This window comes from Sturnus vulgaris, chromosome 1 (assembly GCF_052056855.1).
Source record: "Sturnus vulgaris isolate bStuVul1 chromosome 1, bStuVul1.hap1, whole genome shotgun sequence".
In the NCBI taxonomy this organism is placed as follows: Eukaryota; Metazoa; Chordata; class Aves; order Passeriformes; family Sturnidae; genus Sturnus; species Sturnus vulgaris.
In genome coordinates this window covers 89,272,648-89,288,890 of record NC_142243.1, presented here as the reverse complement: position 1 = coordinate 89,288,890, position 16,243 = coordinate 89,272,648, and the positions used below count along the sequence as shown (strand labels likewise).

The window sequence follows — 16,243 nt, the reverse complement described above, 5'->3', positions numbered from 1 at the left end:
GTATTGCAGAATGGTCAGCAATTATTAGAATAGCAATTGGCAAGCACTTGAAGAAGAAGGAGAAACCATTTGTAAAGGTTATCCTAATATCTCTTTTTTGACAGTTCCACACATATCAATATAATTCACTCCTATAATGATACTTAGTTGTGAAATAGATATGCAGCAGCAAACAGATTCATAGAAAAAGAAATCTTGACTCAGTAATATTTAGTCATACTATTTGGAATAATTGCTAAACCCAAATGTTACTAACAGTAGAGATATAGAGGCTCTGATTCCAATCTGTAGAAAAGACATTGTTCTGATTAAAAAAAACCCTGGAAATTCCATCACTGTAAAGGTGCTGTGTGCTGGGAAAGAACTTCTGATATAGGGGTCTATATGAAAACAAAGGCAAGATCTAAAGTAAAACAGTAAGGGAGAACAGTTAAGTGGCCCTTCTGTATTCAAACCATGGCTATATTTTGGAGCATCAAATAAAATGCCTGTGTAATACATGTTAATGACTAATCCTCTGCAGTGCCTCTTCCCCACATTTTTCATTGTGTTATCATATCAGCTGTAGGTGGTTCTCAGACCCTTGGAAACAGTATCTCTTGTTCAAACTCTGAAACATTTAGAATATCAAGCAATGATGTACTCATGCATCAATCAATATAAATTAAAATTCACAAATATGTGACTCTTAGAGAGGTCTCAAAAATGTATCTTGTCATGGTAGAGATGCCTGGCAATACTAAGCTTAGTATATCCTTTCAAAAAAATTTTCCCTAAAAGCAAAGGAGAATACAGATTTCAAAAGTTACTTTAAGGTCAAAATTCCACTATGTGTTAAAAGGAGCTCATTCTTTATCTTGTAACGAGCTCAGTAGGCCCATTTGATAGAGACCAAATGGTCAAAATGAAATCTTTAATTTCTTTGACATTCACGCAGACCTTCTCAGCTTAGATTTAGCTGTTTCATTATTTTCCTTTTTTAAGCAAATGATCACAAATACTATGCAATATGCATTTTGTTTTAAGGTATTTATCTGTTATTCTTAGCATTTACCAGATACCTGCCATGGTTTCCCAAGCAGTGTCTTGATTTAACAACATGCATTATACTTTTCAAACAGCTTCATTTAGTGTGTGAATATAATTCACTGTTTGGAAACCAAAATGAAAAATAAATATATATTATTAAATGTTAAGTGAATTGTTTAACACCTGTTTCTTCCCCATGTGGGGTTCTGACATCAGACAGTTGATATTTCTGTCATGAGACACATCTTTTTGTCCCTCCACCTTTTCAAGTACAGATAACTTTACATCATATGCCTGAAAAAAGTTATCCACAAAAATTAGTGACAAAATATCATACACAGAATTTTCATAAGACCATGAGACAGGCATTCCCTTGGAAAAAAAAAATTTCTTTGTTCTGTCTACCACTGTTCTGTCTACCACTGTCTCTTTCAACACTGTGTATATACTAGTGCTGATGCATTTCTATCAGTGCAAATTTGGCATATAGCATATTGTTCACACTTCATGTTGGAGTTTTAGCCTTTCCAAATCTGACTGGACTTTGCTGACATTGTTGAATTATGATTAGTCTCAAGAGCATTATCCAATATAGATGTGATTAATATTCCCTAATCCCACACAGTAGCTAGCAAAGCTTTCTTGGAGTCTGAGCATTTCTCATCATTCACTCATTCAGTTTTTACAGCTATTACTTTTAACTCATTTCTTATTCCTGTGACTGATTTTGCACTCAGTATTATAAGTTTGGCCATTTTGTGCATAGACAAATTCTCCCTTTATGCCAAAAGGTTAAACAATAATTACATAACTTAATTTTCATTTCACAGCTTTCAATCTGTTAAAAACATATTTCCCTTCCCTTCCCCTCCCTTCCCCTCCCTTCCCTTCCCTTCCCTTCCCTTCCCTTCCCTTCCCTTCCCTTCCCTTCCCTTCCCTTCCCTTCCCTTCCCTTCCCTTCCCTTCCCTTCCCTTCCCTTCCCTTCCCTTCCCTTCCCTTCCCTTCCCTTCCCTCCCCCTTTTACTTTATTTATTTTTCCTTTTCTTTTTCCTTTGTCTCTTTGCATCTTTTCAAGCATTCCTGGCTCAGTATCGTGTATTGTTCTGACTTAGAACAGCAAAACATTTAATTTTTTAAAATTAAAAGGGGGAAAAGAAGGCCTTTTTTAGGTAAAAATTTCTAGAGGCTTTCATATTATTTACAAATTCTAAGCTGCAAGAAGGTGTTTTTGGAGTGTTATAATTGCAAAAGCAAAGTTGCAAAAGTAATTTGTCAGCCCATCATCGGTTTCAATGCAGGCATGAACAGGAAATACTTTCATTAGATTATCATGTGGAAGAACCTAAATATTTGTAAAGAAGAAAAAAGATCTGTTGAAATTTTTTCAAACTGATACAAAATTGGTCGTCCAATGATTTGCCATTAAGTGCCTGTTTAGAAACTATTGGAGTCTCTGATTTACTAACACTAACAAAATGTGCAGCTGAAATAATAATGTGAGGCATGGTATCCACGTTATTAAGATCCAGCATTGCACTTCTGTCTTTTTCTTCCATCATCACCTTTTAAACTCAAACAATCTTTATCCCAAAAGATTCTCAGTAGATGTCTCATTAACACATTAACATTAACATGTTTCCTAATCAGCCTTTCAGAATCCTAATCAATAAACAGAGGAAGTTAGAGCCTGTCATTTTCTTAGTGGAGTCTATGTCACCATATTGATTTCCTTTTCTGACCATGCAGTCAAACGTTGAGGCTGAAGACAAAAAGTTCTCTTCACAAAAAAACAAGCAATCCCCCAAATCCCAAGCTAAATCAATCTTAAATTTCTTCAAATCATTTGGAAAAGATGAAATTGTGTAATTTTTCATAGGCTGTGAAATATAGTGACGGTTTGGCAGAAAAAAGTAGTGTTCTACAAACAAAATAGTTGGTTGCAGAAATCTGAGCTGACCATATGATATACAATATATTTTAAAATTGTACTTATTATCAACACCACAGCTCAATTTAATGGGCTCAGCTCTTTTTTGCATTTTCTTCTTTAGGAGCTCTGCATAAGAATGTAGAACATCCATTCCCAGTCAGAGAATGAGCTGTCAGGTTGCTCCGAACATTTTTTCACTTTCTCCTTGATGGTCCTCTAACAAGCTTTCACAGCATGTTTTCCCTGCATCCTTTATCCAAAGCAAATGGCAACTCATACTTCTATTATGACTTCACTGACGACTCTGCATTCAAGTATCATCCAGGACTGTATTCATTTTAGCAAAAAACACGTATGTGAGACTGACTCCTTCAATACATCACAAGAGTATGAAACAGCATGGGAATCAAGGGTCAGTTTTTATTGACATATGGTATCAAAAAAAGGCATTAAACTAACAAACACTGTGTGCAGACCCTGTCTTAAATCTTTCAATTATTTTGAGGGTGTGAAGGGGAAATCCAAACATAAAATATTTCTTCAATATCTTCATAAATAAAACATTCATCAGGTATGTGGGGGCTGTGTATGTAAGATGGATGACCTTAAAAATTTTGTTCCTTTCCTGAAAATCCTCAGAAAAACCACAAGTAATTCCCCGACTGGATGAGCTACTTTTCATCAAACTAATAATTCTAAAAGGATTGATTTTGGGGGAAGAAGAAAGGTTTCTTGTCTATAATTTTTGAACAGAAAAGTAGTAAAGCACCTCTGCTGTAAAATTGCCTATATTTTCATCAAAGATTCCAGATGGACATCTATTCTACTGCATTTCCTGAGAATGAATTAGTGTTAGGATATTTCTGAATAGAAAGTATACAAACTAGACACACTTCTGAATTTATTTAGCTAACATTTAATGACCTGTGATAAAGAGAGTAAAACATGTTGAAGAGCTGGATAAGAGAGACTGGAACAACATAGAGAAATACAAGGATTTTGAGCAGTATCCTCAGAAAAACAGATTGGATTTCAAGAAGGCAAATGGCAAGGTCTTATGCTCTGGACTGAAATCAAGGGGATGGACTGTGTTAAGACCGACCAGATATTTGGGCAAAAGATAATGTTGTCAAAATGACCAATGGGAAACTATCCATGAAAGTATTTAAGATGAATATTAGTGGGTTTTCAGCCCAAAAACATGTTAGAGAAGCTTTCCAATAGGAATAATGTGGGTGAAAAAACGAGCTGGTTTCAAACTTGATCATTTTGGGAAATAGATTATATGCCCGGCTGCCAGCAGTAGCAGCAGGTGGAACTGAGGAACCAAATGTTTCCTTTCAATTTATGCTCCACAGAGTAAATCTGGCTCAAACAACTGGCATTTTTACTTAGCAAAGTGAATGAAAGGAAACCTAGTTCCTAAGAGGGACTTGGAATTAAAACAGTTTTATTATGGAAAAGACATAGAAGACAAAGATATGGAAGGATTTTAACAATATCATCTAGGAAAGAAATGTAATAAACATTTAAGCAAATTTTGTCTTGCTCAACATTGAAGTCTTAAATTCATGTCCTTGAATCTGTTTCAGGTAACTTTTTGACCAAGGGAGAGAAAGTGCTAGAAAGGGAATTATTTGATCTATCTTAAAAGTCTATTTTAGCACAGATTCCAGTTTTAACCACCTTTTTAGGTACTACCTTGTCATTCTCACAGTTTTATTTAGAAGCTATCTTTTTTCTCTCTATAGACAAACATATCATTTAAGATAAATTTTATTTAGGCAATAGCAAAAGTATCTCCTTGCTGCCAGGTCATTTCATTTTTAAGTGAATGACAATGGAACTATTATGTACCAGCTGATGAGAGCTTAATTTGTTTAAGTATAGAAGAGAATAGAAGAGAATTTATTAGCAGTAATATGTTAGTATTACTGTGGCCCTCTACTCATAGCTCCTACATATGTATTAGACAATTCCACCTAATCTAAGAAAATGTAAACTAATCTAGCTAGATGCATAAGTATGGACCTCATTTTCCTTTGATGGAGACAAGAGATGTCACAAAAGTTTCATTACGTGGGAAAAAATAGGCTAAATTTATCTTATGAAATATAAATTAATATGCAATAAAATTACCCATAAGTCCCGGATTTGTCATTACAACAATGAAAATCACGGTTTAAAGAAAAAAACCCAAACCTTATGATTATTTCACTAGTAAGGAGGAAACCATGTATTCTCATGCTGATTTGGCATTGGTAAAATATTTTTCTTAAAAATAAATGCAAATGAGAAAAAATTTAAAGTACAGAAAGGTGTGAAATGGTTGTTCTGCCACCCTTGGGTATGGTGGTACATCTGTTATATCAGATTAAGAACACATTAATTTATAAATGGGCAGAGTACTTCACTGAATAGTCATGTCAAATTATAAACTTGTGAACTGGTGATGAAGTAATTTAAGTACATGGCTTTTCTCTTTGCTTCAGTGACAGAATTCAGTTAACAGCACCAAATATACAGCCAGTGCTTAATGCATTGATAAAACTTGCCTTTAAAATTCAAAATATCCATTTGCTTTAATGTAAGTGAGCTCTGTACTTAGCAAAAGCAGAACTTAAAGAAAGTAAGAAATCATCCTGGTATTTCTTCTTTTTAAAGACTTTCTCATCGAGCATATGAGAATTTTAACAGAATAAAATAAAGGCAGAGGAGGAAGGAAGGAAGGAAGGAAGGAAGGAAGGAAGGAAGGAAGGAAGGAAGGAAGGAAGGAAGGAAGGAAGGAAGGAAGGAAGGAAGGAAGGAAGGAAGGAAGGAAGGAAGGAAGGAAGGAAGGAAGGAAGGAAGGAAGGAAGGAAGGAAGGAAGGAAGGAAGGAAGGAAGGAAGGAAGGAAGGAAGGAAGGAAGGAAGGAAGGAAGGAAGGAAGGAAGGAAGGGACAGAAGACTAGATAGGCCTCTTGGAGAAAAATACTATTAGAGGACTGAAAGAAAACCAAATTCCTGACAGTGTCTGCAGTATTCCAGCCTTAACATACTGCCATCCTTTTTATTAGCAAAAGTAACTTGCTTAATTAGCCAAGGTAAGCTAGTGGCTATTGATCAGACATGTGGCAAATAAAAATCTTAAGTTCCTTAGCTTTCCCTAGCAACTCACAAAGTTATTCACATAGGTAACTCAGTTGAATTAATTATGATTCTTCATGTGGACCAGAGTTGTAAGAGAAGAATTTTCTGAGGTAGATTTTTGTTACCTGGAGTGTTCATGCTATGCTCTACCCTCTGCAGCTGGCACCATGTCTTGGGAGAAGAAGAGGAGAGCAAGACGCATAATTCTTGCAGAATTCTACAAGCAGAATAGTCAACTTGAACAATTTGGACTCATCTCATGCTTGGCTTTCACATGTGGATGCCTATCCTGAGAGTCTACGAGGGCTTTTTGAATCATGGCACTTTGGAATACATGTGTACAACTGTCTGAGAGTCTCTAGTCCTAAGTAGCCTGTTACAACAATATTCTTAGAATTTGCTGCTGATCCAAACTTTGTGTTGCTTTTGAGGACTCACAGGGCATCCTTTTGCTTTGGTGTTTGCAATATTACTTATTAATATTTAACTGTTACGTATCTCCTCTTTATATTATCTTCTTTTCACACCAGGAAGGTGTTCAGATTTATTCCTGATATTATTTGCATGTTGTGTTTATGGAACTACTCAAATTTTAGAGAAGAGTCTGGATCCAGCCCTTGCCAAACAAATGCAGTCTTTGCATTTTCCTTATCAGAGGGATTAGTCCCTTAATTCAGGGATTTCTACTGGAAGGCTTGAAACATTTTCCACAAGACTGGGCCCCACATTCCTCTGACATCAACAGGAAATCTGCAACCCAGGCTCCTCCAGTATTAAACTGGATGTTTTACTTGATGAGTTTCATGTTTTTCACAAGCCTCAAAACTTAATTAATATTTAAAGTGCTGGTATTCTAGGAACAGAGATTAATTACCTTTTTTCTTGTATTTATTCCTGGAAAGATTTAAGCATACAGGTACCAGTAACACTAATAGGAGGTGCATTTCTTAATCCTTAGATCTTCAGTGGGAGAATAAGGCACAGAGAGCAAAAGGCACAGTGCACCATTAGAGGAAGCTAACTGATTCTAAATGAAAATTCAAGCAGCACAGGACAGTCTTTCTGATAACATTTGCTTGCCTACAACCTTCTCAATCATAGATTTGAATAGTCATCACTGAAATAATAAAGGAGTAAGTAGTAGGAATTAAATAATGGCCTGTTCTTAACTTTGAGATAAACATTTTAAATAACACAAATAACTAAATATAATGCCATTCTTAATGCAGACAGCAAAAAAAAAAAAATAATTACTTTTCAGTGTTATATCAACTAAGGCTCCCAGGAAGAGCTCTTATCACTGTACTATAAAGTAAAAAGCTGGAGACCTGGCTAATCTCACAGCTTCCCATATTTCTAAATTAGACTTGCTAATTATAGTTCAGCTCTCCTATAGTCAGTTCAGTTATACTTTGTATAAGCAAATGGCTGAGGAAAAAATAGTAGTAGCAGAGATACAATACCATGTTGTTGAGATAACAGAACAGCACATTGATACATTGACTGACACAGACTGTTTTAAAAATAATAAGACCAAATAGATGGTTTTATCTGCTTTGTCACATCCCTGATTATACCTGCTGTTTTTCTTGCTAGTGCTGATTGTTTAATCTGTTATAAATATTTATTTTACTCCTCAAAGGGGATAGCTTCCTGAGAAATTTACTGGACATTTATTTCACTTTATGAACTAAAAAATCCATTTAGAAATAGAGCTCTCAGTGAGATTGTGTTTGATAAAGACATGTTGGTCTAGACTCTGTCCTGCAATACCATTTGAATTCAGTGATGTTACAAGTGCATAACTGTGGCTTGACTGTCGTCCTGCACATCATCAAGAGCATGAGACTGCACTGTTAAAAATACAACTGTGAAAGCTAACAGTAAATTAAAAATACCTTTTTTTTCCCTTATATTTCCAATAGCTGGAATAGATACAGAGATTTCATTTCCCTGTAGGCATATAGAAAACCACTGTCTCAGTGGGGCTGCCTCATGCTCCACACCTGATTGGGTCCCTGAATGCTGACAGAATTTAATACAGACACTCTTACTTCATCTCTGAAGTTTTCTATGGGTACTTCCAGTGCTCCACAGGTGAAAATGCTAAGCACATAATTATTGATGTCTTTCTTTTTCTCCTTTAGTCTGCATTTTCTTCCTTCATACTTTATCCCTAATGTGATTTTGATGAGAAAACTCTTACACAGCCTGACCTGGTATGTTATTAGCCTGTAATCACATAAAAGATGGGCTTCATGCTGCTTCATGGTGCTCTCTGTCTTAAACAGGACTAAAAAAGGACACATTTGGGTCCCGGTGTTTTATCACATACCTAGGTACTATTCTGTGTCACAGCAGTATTAATGACTATAAGCAAATATGTGGGAACATAAACATCCTATCTTTTCTCTCTTCCCATTTTATTTATTTTGTGCCAGTGTGATGCTGGCCAAGAAAAGACATAGAAGATGTTGAGAATTAGAATAGTTCTAATGGAGCAGCTGAAGTGAGATTGTGAGTTGAGCAATACACGAATCTGGCCAGGCATTGAAAGATGCTGGCACTAAAATTAAAATTGAAAAATGTTTCTGTATTGCCACATTTCCTATAGCCTGGTGTTAAACCTGGAGTTTCAGCTGATAGCTGACACATGATACTACAGATGTTAGGGTTTTCTGTTGTACTCAAGGAAGCCCAAGTGAATTATCTTCATTAACTCTCAAATTCATATGGCATAATGTTCTTTGTCACCATTTCTCAGGAGAGAAGATATCGCAGCTGTCTGTAAAAAGGATGAGTCTATTGTAGCCCTTTGCTAGCACACTTAAACAAAGTTCAGAATCCAGTTGTCACAAATCAGAAATAAAAATAAAATTAAAAGAATGCATTCACAACAGACAATCTCATTCTGAGTGACATTATTTGAGGTTTATCTCTATTACACTCTTCTTGTTTTTCAGATTCATTAGCAGTGCAAAGCAGAAAGGCTGCTTTTGTGTCCACATCAAAACTATTATCCCAATAAGCACTAATTAGCACCTTTGGGCTCAATCATGTTCCTACTGCAATCAATGCCAAAAATATTCATTGATTTAAATAGAAAAAGAATAGTCTTCTGTCAGTAGCTTTAGAGAGGTCAAAGGGAGTCTGATTTACCTTCCTGTATCTGTCTGGAGTCTTCACTGTACGTATTGCTGACTTTCATTCAAATTGCCAACAGCAGCAAAGCTGAGGTCCCTAGAGGTTGAAACCTTACTGACATTTTAAGACTAGGAGTTAACATTCTCAAATATGTTAATGTCTTTGGAATGTCAGCTCTGGTACTTTTCAAGCAGCTCAGTCTTCTATATGTCAGATTTTTACCAAAGACACTTTACTTTGCCCAGGTTTCCAAGTCAGGAACAGAGGCTTGTACAGCGTGACCACTCATTGTACTGAAATTTTCGTCTGGCATTGATTTCAGCTCTAGCCTTTAAGCATCCAAAGCATCCCAAAGGAAACAGTACAGGAGATGTGTAGGTTTATGTCTGAGCAGTTTAGGTGAAACAGGGAAATACCCAAGATCTTGTCATTGGTCTTTGAAAGTTATGCATTACTGCTTCAGTAATGAAGACCAAATCATATCACTAAGAACAGGACTTGGAGAAAAGGCCTGGAACCCTTTCCTAATTTAAAGCATTTAATTTATTTGGAATATAAATGAAAAAAAAAAAAAAAAAGCCCCGTTTCAGCCTCAGAGAAAATTTAGTATTGAAATCACTGGCAGTATACAGTACTTATTCATTGGTTAAATTATATTTTATTGCATTTTGCTTATATTATTTCTAGGAAATAATTTATACAACAAGTTTATGCACATTTTTCCTGCTCATGATTTATACACAGTTTTTTAATGAATTTTCTCATCCTATGAAAATATGTGTTGGGCTGTTTGGACCAAGTCTGTGTCATTTCACAGTTCTTGTTGGAGAAGGACTTGAAATTTACTGTATTATTGGAGTGTGAACAAGAATACATTCCTGGTTCAAGATAACTTCTTACTCTAGCCTTGTCTCACTGAAAATCAGCAGAAAGGGCCATTCACTGCTTTCCCTGTCCATGTTCTTACCATGACCCAGTAAGACACTTGACTATGTTTTCAATAAATTTGGAAGGAACAGTTCAATTAAGCCATTTAAGCCAAGGAATGACAGTTATTAATGTGGAAGTTTTAATCAGGTTCTAGTAAAGTGTTTGAGGTTTCCAGATGTTAATATTGTCCTGTTCTAATCTCACTTCATATGTTTGTTTATTCCAGTTCCAACATATCTGCTGACATAGAAATGCTTCCTAGAGTAAATGATTGAAGGATCTTGGCATCACAAGTAACTGATTCCTAAAATTTTCTTAATCAAATATTAAGTTCTACCCTTCACTACCTAGAGTTGTTTTGTTGTTGCTGAAAATTAGATCTAGAATTTAGCACTGTGGATGATAGTAAGGAATAATTTCTTATTTAAGGAATTCACTTCTGATTTACATTTTCCTTGGGTTATTAGATCTCTCTCTTCACATTTATTTCAACATAATATTTATACAGAGGATTATCATATCCAAAAATTCATTTTTGCTCTTTTCTTATGAAGTAGCTTCTCCATGCCTCTGAATACTTTGGGACATCTTTTACATGTGTGCTTCCTGTTGTGCTCATCTCTCTTGAGTATGGGTGATGAGAACTGAAAGCTGTGTTTCCAGGCAGTGCCTGGCATAATGATGCTTATGTTTCTAATGGAATTATTTTCTCCAATATTCCAATATCCATAGTTGCCTTCTGCAGCTGCTAGTGATTGAGGGATGTACCCATATCTTTATCCTCTGTCATTCCTAACTAATGAACTTGAAGTTCAGACCATAAATTCACATTAGCTCTCAAGTGAGCAGCCTTGCTTTTGGCATTATTACATTTCTTCCCAGAGCTGTGTCTCCAGTTCTCAGGGTCAGGCTACTTGTAGAAGATTCCAATCTTCCTCTCTAGCAATAAAGCTTCCTACCTCACTGCCATAAAATTTCACTGGCCTACTCCTATGTATGTACCAAGCTTGTTAGTGGGCATATTAAATAAAATTACCTTCCAGACCCATCCTCAGTGAACTCTTCTATCCCTGCATGAGATGCTCCTGCATGAATGAGATGAGCTAAATTTTATCCATGGTTCCTTCCCCTTCACTTTTTCCTTAATATCTTCATTTACTTTACAATACTGAAAGAGCTATGAAATCCAAGTGAATTAGGTCCTCTAACTAGGAAATCTGCTATCTCACCAGGGAAAAATAGATGGTTAATCTATTCCAATGTAGCTTTTATAAAGACTTTTCCTTACTTTCCAACAGAACAAAAGAAGACTTGTAGAAAGTGTCATCAAAAGTCTGCCTAGCTCATGAGCTCTTCACTGACAGACAAAAAAAGCAGGTCATTAGGAAAGACGAAAAAAATAGGACATGAAGACAATGATATTTCTGTAGCTTGTTACTTTAACTCACAAAATTTGTGAGTCAAAAATTTTCCTGATGTACAGGGGATCCCAGTATTTATGACCATTTGAAAAGTTATTGAAATATATCATCCGTTTTCCTTTGACACTTCTGTTTTTTTTTTTCTTCCATAACAACTCTCGAATAGAAATATAACATGTCCCCTTCCCTCTCTGTGTGACTGGTTAAAATGTTTGCAAACTAGATTTCATGTACCAGATTTCTTAAAATATTGTGAGTCAATATTATAAAACTTACCATTATTTCAGAAGTTAATTATCTGAGTTCTGCTTCCACAGTTTTTCCACCTTGCAATTTAATTTTTCCTATTTGTCACTGCACATTTGTGTTAGGCATCATCATTTATACTGAAACCTAAGGAGAATTCATTAAGTTTTGAGTACTATTTGGATAGCTGCTTCTTGCTTGTCTTTACTGTAGCTTTGGTTGCTAGTTATAGGTGAGAATATCTCTCTCAATTTGAATTTTGCCAATTCTCAACTTATCCCGAAAGTTTGGGTTCTGAGGCAGAGATTTTTTCGATAACAAATCCTCCATTAAATTCCATAAAAATGCTTTGTTTCCTCCTAATACCCTCTGGGAAATCATTATTCCTCCAGTCCGGACTGGAGATGTTGCCCAATCATTTTTTCTATGTCTATTAGGGATAGTAGGTCCAGATACTTTTCACATCTTTGATTTAATAAGATTTCATAGTCCACTCGGAACATCTGTCTTTGCTAACTGCATGTATCAGTTTCTAAAATTCTCAAAGACAGAGAAATCAAGAATCTTAGTAACAGACCAACTGATTTATGTATTTTGTATAGCCCGAATCTAGAGATACATGTTGATTTCTAGTTGAAATGGTATCAGAGAAATGGTTTTCATTGCCTTTGCTTTCTCAGTTGTTTATAACTGCTACCTTCTCAAAAATTCCTATCCTGTTGAGAATTTTCAAGTGATTGCTCTATTTGGGACAAAACAAGATGGACTGATTTAAACAGTCCCAAAGGTGATCTTTGCTGCATGACATTTTTTCTTTGAAATAGTTTAGAAAGTGATTGCAGAAGCATCTCATCCAGCAAAAGCCATAAATGAGCAATCTTCAAGAGGATGTGGCAGTGACAGTGCAGGATGAATTAGAGTGGCACCAGCATACCTACAGGCAGAAAACGACATGCATGTGCAGCCTAAGTCCATCACAATGCAAAGTCAAACAGGTTGCTTCAGACCATCTTTCACAGTAGCTGAGATACACTTTTTTCAAAGTGTTGCAACATTATAAAACTATTTCTGCATATTCATGAATGAGATTAGGGTTTCAAGGGTAACTCATGTTTAGACATGGTTTTTCTACAGTAAATTTTCAGGCATACCTAGGTGACAGTTACCAATTAAAACAATTATTTTCTGACAACAGAGCTATTCACTGTTGAGGCCACACTTTAAGTACTGTGCCCAATTCTGGGCACCTCAATTCAAGAACTACATTGAGGTGCTGGAGCATGTCCAGTGAAGGGTAACAAAGCTGATGCACTATCTAGAGGGTAAATCCTCTGAGGAGTAGCTGAGGGAGTTGAAATTGTTTAGCATGGAGAAAAGAAGGCTTAGGGGAGACCTTACCACTCTGCAACTGCCTGGAAGGAGGCTGTAGCCAGTATGAATTGATCTCTTCTCTCTGGCAACTAGAGACAGGACAAGTTGCTTTATTTTTTCTTTTTTTCCTCGATAATCGTCGTTTATGTACTGTTACTGTTTGGAATGGTAATGGCATGCAATACATAATGATGGGGCATAGGGGTTTTTCAAAGTGTATTATACATATATCTTCCTTTAATTAACCAAAGTGTCCTCAAAATGTTTGTAAAGTAGACAACTTACTTGGGGCTCAAACATACTGAGATTTCTGTATGTGCTTAAATTTAGCATGGGAGAAATTACTTTTAAACTTAAGAAACTAAGCATTTCTTTAGTGCACAAAGAAGAGAGTAACATTGTCATGGTTATCTAAACTACAGATGCTCAACTCCACATTTTATTTTTGTGGAAATTACATGCTGAAATCAGAAAAATCTTATGCACATTATGAAGCTGTTTAACTGTAAACGATAGTGTCATATTGTAAGATGGTTATTATAGTCTACTGTGCTACTTCTTTGTTGCTTTGTGTAGGAAGATATCCTTATACAAAGACCAACAATTGTCATAAAAGTGCCTTGTGAAATACAGAGTTAATATTGAATATAACCTTCCTAGCAGAGAAGAGGGAAGTTGATACTTCATCTTTTGTCTTAATTATGGGTAAAATTTTTCTTTACATGAGTTCATCACTAGACAATCAACTCTCCTCTCCCTCTCCTTGATATTTTGTTTTTGACTAGTTAATGGATTTTAGGAATGGAATTTAAAAAAAAATTATTTGGTTGTAAATCTTTTGTACCAGATTTCTGTGTACTTTGTAAAAACATGCAAATAAACATAATGGAGGGGGGAGTAATGGGCTAGCTAGCGACTGCACTAATATGCATCAGGACCGATAAAAATCAGATATCAGTAGACTATTTATGCTGTTCAATGGAGTTAAAGCCTCCTCTAAGTTTTGTAGAAGAAGAAGAAAAAGAAGAAGAAGCAGAAGAAGAAGAAGAAGAAGAAGAAGAACTTGTTAAAATTATATCATTGCCTTATTCACAATATGAAAAGAGTCCCTAAAACAGAAAGCAGAATAGCAACATCTTATCACTTGAAACATATGAAGAGCATTGGCAATGTTTGTCTTGATGATGACTTTCATTGCTTCCTATTCAGACATTTTTCACTGAAGCTCAAAGACATATACTGTTTGCCACTTACTGGAAATTTAGACTGGATGAAGTCCAGAATCAATTTAGTTTCTTAATGTAAAAGTGCAGTAGAAAAGATATGGTGATAAAGACTTTAGAGCAAATGATAATTGCTTTAGGTCTTTGCTTAAATGAAATACACAACTGATATACTAGTAGTAATATTCTCAGTTTATTCATGGAGTAGAACTGTCTAGTTTTCTTAATGTTCTGATTAAAAGGTAAAAAGGAAGAAAAACCCCAAGCAAATTGTAATAGTAGCAAATAGTTAATACAGTAACTAAACTTCTAAACTTTCAATACTCTTTTTTATGTAGTTGATATTTCCATAATATTTCAAGTATGACAATTTTTATTTGTTGATATTAATTAAAAAATGGACCACAGCTAGTCTTTACCAAAATAGAGTTTTATGGTTAAGAAACAGATGCAAAACAAAACAGCAAATTGAGCTGAAAAGAATCTGGAGATGTCTCTCTCCTACATAACATAAATGACTAAATGGTGAGGCAGGCATCACATTATTGTGCTAGAAGGCTATCCTTCCTGCACTCCCACTGGAATCAACAAGGACTTTCAGCAGAGAAGGCATCCTGGGAATGACAGTGCTATGGAATGTGAGCAGCAATGTCTGGTACCAAGTAATACCATAAGTCTGACTGCAGACACAGATTTTGGACAAAGGACCTGCTGAAATGCAGTGCTGACTAAACAGACTCAGCTTTCTGAGCCATATGAAACTATTAGGCAAAAAAAAAAAATTCTGACACACAGGTTTGGTTTTTTTTAAATGCTATTTTTCCAAATTTCCCAGACCAATTCGCATTTTCTAAGCAATCTATTAAAGGGATTTTCTAGGACATGTTTTTAGCTTAAGTCAGGAAAATGAATATACCTGATGTTTTTCAGAAAATTCTAAGTTGATATTTTTTCTATACAAAACCCCATATATGTTAAAATAATGGTAAGTAGTTACTTCCCTGGAAGCAACAAGAATATTCTAAAGTGGATTTGTGAATTTGCAGTGAATCTTATTGCTGCAGTGAAAGTTTATGCACTGCACTAATTGGGAATGTTTTCTACACTGCTCAGGTAATCCATTTCCAGTCCTGGGCAATGAACCAAAATCCACTACAGACCTCTGTCCAATGCCCTTGGCCAGAGGAACTAATCTTTTCTTTACACAAATAACACCTGTATCCACTAGTAAGAAGAAGCAGGAAATAGGTAGAAACTGCACTAATAAAGTTAGTATTCAAAACACGTGAAAGGCTTTTTACAAATGGAAAAAAAACCACTGAGCCTGGTGATACTCAATTTTTATTTTATGTAGCAATTTTGAACAGAGAAGAAAAATTGAAGGCAAAATTCTTCAAGCAGCCTAAAGAAAGTAGATACTCACTTCTAGTGACTTTGTGTTTTAGAGACATACAGATTTAATTTTAATTATTCATTTAGAATTAACAGTTATATTGTACAGAAAAACAGGTAAAACCAAAATCCATTTTCCTCCTTCCCACTTCTCTTCACTGGCAGTCCATATTGTTGCTGAAATACCAAATTTGTCAATCCATTGCAAAAGCATGAAGAACTCAGCATTTTCAGCTTCAATAAGAGCCTCCAAGCCAAACCAAGTAGTTGAAACCTGAGTTGTATTAAAATAGACCTCATTTCTGATCAACACTACTTCAGCATGTCAAAAATTACTGTGAATAGGTACAGAACATTTATTAATCAACATATTCTTTTCTTTCATTAAAGCATTTGAAAGTTTTAGTGGGCCATCCATTAAAAAAT

At 35.4% G+C, this 16,243-nt stretch overlaps 1 long non-coding RNA gene across 1 annotated transcript in view; it reads left to right on the top strand.

Moving 5' to 3' along the window:
- The window catches only part of LOC148225346 (uncharacterized), a 140,683-nt gene extending 131,692 nt beyond the window's left edge, over nucleotides 1-8,991 (top strand). The window contains exon 6 of the long non-coding RNA XR_015806047.1: nucleotides 6,250-8,991. This is a non-coding gene — a long non-coding RNA (uncharacterized LOC148225346). The remainder of the gene's footprint in view (nucleotides 1-6,249) is intronic.
- Nucleotides 8,992-16,243: the final 7,252 nt, after the last annotated feature.